The sequence below is a fragment of the Abramis brama genome (assembly GCF_963993115.1).
Source record: "Abramis brama genome assembly, chromosome: 19".
Lineage (NCBI taxonomy): Eukaryota > Metazoa > Chordata > Actinopteri > Cypriniformes > Leuciscidae > Abramis > Abramis brama.
The window spans coordinates 25,830,914-25,836,913 of record NC_139981.1 but is presented as its reverse complement, the minus strand read 5'-3'; positions in this window follow the sequence as shown (position 1 = coordinate 25,836,913).

The window sequence follows — 6,000 nt, the reverse complement described above, 5'->3', positions numbered from 1 at the left end:
AATCTCATTATGTATGGAAACCCATAATATCTATCTATCTATCTATCTATCTATCTATTATGGGTTTGCATACATATGAGATTTTTTACACAGGAAAAAAGAACCTACAAGGTTGAATATCTTAATATATATTTTCTTAAATAATTCATTATAATACATTTTAAAAAAGCATTTTTTGTTATTTATAGGCCTGAGGGATGAAACGACAGTTAAATTCAACAAGAAAAAGAGGAAAAAATAAAGCAGTTAGCCACTTTTGCATGTGGATGAAAATGTTTGGATATAAAAAAATAATAATTAACAACATATTCAAGAGATGACAATTTTGGGATTTTGTAATAAAAATAAATAACATCGTTAAGGATAAAACGTTGGGTCACATTAGTAGGGTTAAATATAAGAACTAAAAATCAACTGTCACAGGTCGGGGTGGGCCAAGCCAGACTGCACCCACCCCTGGAGACCGGGTACCGCCTCGAGGAGCGTGTCAAGGAACCAAACAGCAGACAGAGGATAAAGGAATAACAATTTCTTTATTGAGTTAAAAGCAGATAATTTGAAAAGTCCTAATTAAAATCTTCCTTCTTGTCGCCAGAAGCAATTCGATGGGCCCCTGGACCGGAGCGAGATGGACGTTCGTGAACACCCTGCGGCTCGTCGGAGAGGAATCAAGGAGGACACACACCATCCAGGTAGGTCACTGGGTAAGTACTCTTTACAGGGCTCACAAGGACGTCTTGGCTACTCGGACCCCATTCGGACTGGAACCAGGTAAATACTCGTGGTGAGGATGGAACGAGTGCCGGAGGCTGCCCAGAGGTAAGTATCCAGAGGACGGGGATCCTCAATTCAGACGGGTCACAGGGGCGCAGGTGGCGAGCAGGCCGGGCCAGGAGGGGACCGTGGACAGCAAGACGACACTTTGATTGAGCCACGTGCCGCGGCTATTCTCCTTCCTTCCGAACAGCAGCAACAATTTGCAACACGGGCACGGAAGGCCACCCGGCAAGAGGACACTTCACTTTGACTGTGCCCTGCAACAATACAACAGGGTTCAATGGTTCAACAAGATGCGACGCTCAACAGTGATACCTTCTCTCCTTCTGAACAGGGCGGAGGCTTTCAGTGGGGACAGGTGGGGACCACCAGGCGGAGAAGACGCTTGAGGGAGACACTCCACTTGACTGTACACTGTAACCAGGTAACAGGATTTAACTTCCCAACAGCATATGGAACGTTCAATTGAAATACCTTCTCTCTTTCTGAGCAGGGCGGAGGCTTTCAGTGGGGACAGGTGGGGACCACCAGGCGGAGAAGACGCTTTGAGGGAGACACTCCACTTGACTGTACACTGTAACCAGGTAACAGGATTTAACTTCCCAACAGCATATGGAACGTTCAATTGAAATACCTTCTCTCTTTCTGAGCAGGGCGGAGGCTTTCAGTGGGGACAGGTGGGGACCACCAGGCGGAGAAGACGCTTTGAGGGAGACACTCCACTTGACTGTACACTGTAACCAGGTAACAGGATTTAACTTCCCAACAGCATATGGAACGTTCAATTGAAATACCTTCTCTCTTTCTGAACAGGGCGGAGGCTTTCAGTAGGGACAGGTGGGGACCACCAGGCGGAGAAGACGCTTTGAGGGAGACACTCCACTTGACTGTACACTGTAACCAGGTAACAGGATTTAACTTCCCAACAGCATATGGAACGTTCAATTGAAATACCTTCTCTCGTTCTGAACAGGACAAGCCTTCAATGGGACATTTGGAGACCACCAGACGGAGAGGACACTTAAGCGGGACACTCCACTTCAGCTGTGCACTGTAACCAGGTAGCAGGAGTTAACTTCCCAACAGCATATAGAACGTTCAATTGAAATACCTTCTCTCTTTCTGAACAGGGCGGAGGCTTTCAGTAGGGACAGGTGGGGACCACCAGGCGGAGAAGACGCTTTGAGGGAGACACTCCACTTGACTGTACACTGTAACCAGGTAACAGGATTTAACTTCCCAACAGCATATGGAACGTTCAATTGAAATACCTTCTCTCGTTCTGAACAGGACAAGCCTTCAATGGGACATTTGGAGACCACCAGACGGAGAGGACACTTAAGCGGGACACTCCACTTCAGCTGTGCACTGTAACCAGGTAGCAGGAGTTAACTTCCCAACAGCATATAGAACGTTCAATTGAAATACCTTCTCTCTTTCTGAACAGGACAAGCCTTCAATGGGACATTTGGAGACCACCAGACGGAGAGGACACTTGAGCGGGACACTCCACTTCGGCTGTGCACTGTAACCAGGTAGCAGGGTTTAACTATTCAACAGCATATCAAACGTTCATTTCAAATACCTTTTCTGAACAGGACAGCGACTTTCGATGAAGCATGTGGAGACCACCAGACGGAAAGAATGCTCTAAGCAAGACACTCCACTTCAGCTGTACACTGTATCGATGCAACAGGATTTGACCATTCAGCAGTAATGAAACATTCAGCTGCAATACCTTCTCTCGTTCCAACCAGACAGCGGCTTTTGATAGGGACGTGTGGAGACCACCAGACGGGAAGGATGCTTTAAGCAAGACGCTCCAGTTCAGCTGTACACTGCAACAATGCAACAGGATTTGACCATTCAACAGTGGATGAAACATTCATCTGTACTACCTTCTCTCCTTTCCAACCAGGGCAGCGGCTTTCGATCGGGACATGTGGAGACCACCAGACAGGAAGATTGCTTTAAGCAAGACGCTCCAGTTCAACTGTACGCTGCAACAATGTAACAGGAATTAATGGATCGGCAGCATTCACAGAGTGGGACTGTCTCAAATGGTAAGTTGGACGCTGGATGTAACGAACCCCGTTCAGAGACAGCGGGTGAAAGACTATAGAAGCGAGTGCACAGCAGACTATTAATACTTCTCCACACGATAAACTTCACTCCATAACACAAACCGTGTGAATCGTCACTTCAGGCACTGCATTCCACTCGCACACGTGCATTCGGGCCAGCACTCACCCACCGGTCTTTCTCCCACCAGATCGACTCTCGTCTCTACACGGGCTCCACTTCTCTCAGAGACAGTCAAACGGATGTACACAGTATCTCACGGGAGGAGAACCACCCCGACCGTCTGTTTCTTCTCTCTTTTTAAAGCCCCATCTTAATGCACGTTCCTCTCACAACACTCTCTGTAATTCTCCTCACCTGTTGTCAATCAGGCAATTGGCCTCGCTGCCATGGCAGCAGATTTCGCGGTGTGATGAGACGACCATCCACCAGAGGTCTCCAAATAATACTGCCTTCACGAGGATTTTACTTTCTCTCTTTATCTGGCTTTTGTCACACCGTGACACAACCCTAAATGTATTCGCAAAATAAATGGGCAGCAGTTTCTTCAAAAAGACCACAAAATTAGCAAGTTTAATCAATATCAAGATATTTACAGATAGATGAATTAAACGTGTCCATTCGAATCTTTTAAGTTGTTGCGCGTGTGATAACGCGTCGTAGGTCACATGATAACGTCAACATGGCAGATGTCTGGTTCGCATTCATACTCAACGAGATCTGGCTATAAAGTACCTACTCTTAGCGCTCGTTAAGTAAGTACTTATTGAAATTAAGTACCTACTCATTGAGTATGCGTTTTGGAACGCAGCCCAATTGTTTCATTACTGGTCGAATGAGCATTTTTGAACGAATCTCTTGAATAAATGGTTAAATGAAAATACATTTTTAACAGTCACTTGTTGCCACCTACTGGTGTAACAATGTAATTGTTACAATCTTCAGGCTATTTGAAGCATCTAGTTACTTTCAAAAGGATTTAGGCCTACTTTATTTTGACCGCTACCGTTGACATAAGTGTTTATATCCAAAATATAAATGTAACGCAGTTCGTTGTTGTGGGAAGAAGGAGGCAGGAACCGGCGAACATTCAAATACTTTAATAATAAAATAAACAAATACAAAATGAAAGTAAAGACAGCAGCCCCTCACGGACGACTGCTGTCACATATAACAAAACACAACATAAAATCCAGGCCTGGTCTCCTCCATGAGAGATACGAGACGTGTGTCGCGCACAGTGTTGGGAACGTTACTTTAAAAAAGTAATTAGTTATAGTTACTCACTACTTGTTCCAAAAAGTAACTGAGTTAGTAACTGAATTACTCTATAATAAAAGTAACTCGTTACCAGGGAAAGTAACTATTTGCGTTACTGTTAAAAAAAAAAGTTGCTATATGTCAAAGAATTTGGATTTTTTTGAGCAGTTTTCACAAGTCAGTTGAAATGAGTAGAACAGACAGGTGTTTGTACATAACTTTCGATATTTATTGCACGTCGACAGATATAACATTATATATGTTTTATATAATTAGTTTATTAATTAAATTAATAAAAAGACAAAAAGACCTTGAGATATGTTTGGTAATTGTACCTGAATGAATTGAAAATTAATTTGCTAAATTTCAGATTAATATATTTGTTTTCCTTAAAATTTAAATTAGCAGTAACTTAAAACACTTTGCAGTTTGGATGTCCTGTATAAACAAAATTACGGATTATGTTTTTATGTTTCCACTGTTCGATCACGTCCGCGCCTCACACACACACACCCGCGCCTCTTTCTCTCTCTCTCTCTCTCTCTCTCTCTCTCTCTCTCTCTCTCACACACACACGGGCGTAACTTTGGGTCTACCATTGGGGGGGTTAAACTCGCGGCATATTTATTAATTTATTTATTTATTGAATAATTTTCTTGTGTAAAAGGTAACATGCTAATTTGCCGTTCCTGTTTTAGAAATACATTGTGATACTTTTATTGATTTAGGCTACTTAACATAAATGCAGCTGTTCACTTGACTATTTATGCCATAATGACAAAGTAGTTGAATTAAGTGTTTAAGCACATAGCCAGCAGTGGCAGCTTCTACTTAATTGATTTTTTGTGTGTGTTCAATATCTTATGAAAAAAAACAAACAAGAACTTAAAGATTAATCAATTGCATCACTGTATTGGCACCTACATGCAGCAAATGTATTATGCACAATTCAACTCTCAATACATTACACAATACAGGGTGGCACACTGGAGTGCAGCTTGCACCTTTATTCTGAACAGATTTCACATATTGGTGGGCATCACCAAAACTCACCATCCACTAACAAAATCTTTAAGTTTAACTGTTAAAATGTATTTTATTAACATCACATTTTAAAAACTTAACATCAAATAACAGCATTAAAAACTTTCAAATAGAGAAAATGAAAGTGCAATTATATTATCACTTTGCATGAAATAAGACTCAAAAGTAGATTAAAAAAATTGTGTTTGCATAGCCTCTGATAACATCAAATTCAGAAACTGGGAAAATACAAGTGTGGACTAACGTTAGTTGTGCTTTGATTCATTTTGTCACTTTGCAAACTCCATGCAAAAAGAACAAAAAAAATAAAAATAATAATAATAATGATAATATCAAATTGAGCCGGAGGTGGTAAATTCCTAATAATGTACGTATTTTTTTTAGGTATTTTAATAAGATAACTAAAATACGTTGCGCATACAGCTCAACTACGAAAACGAACAAAAGTATTCATTCGGAATATTTCATATTTATTTTAATCTGAATGATGTGATGATATTGGGGGGGTTATATTAGCTGGATCTGATTTTTGAGGGGGTCATGACCCCCGTAACCCCCGTGCAAATTACGCGCATGCGCACACAAATGTAAACACTTTGCGACTTTTCGATCGCGCCCGTGCCTCTCTTTCTGTTTTTTTCTCTCTCTGTCTGTCTCTCTCTCTCTCTCTCTCTCTCTCTGTCTGTCTGTCTGTCTCTCTCTCTCTCTCTCTGTCTGTCTCTCTCTCTCACACACACACAAAAAACTGGTGTGTGTGTGTGTGAGTGGCGCGCCGCGCGTGTGCTGGCATGTGTGTAAAAACACGGGCTCTGATTGGCTACCATGAAACACATGACA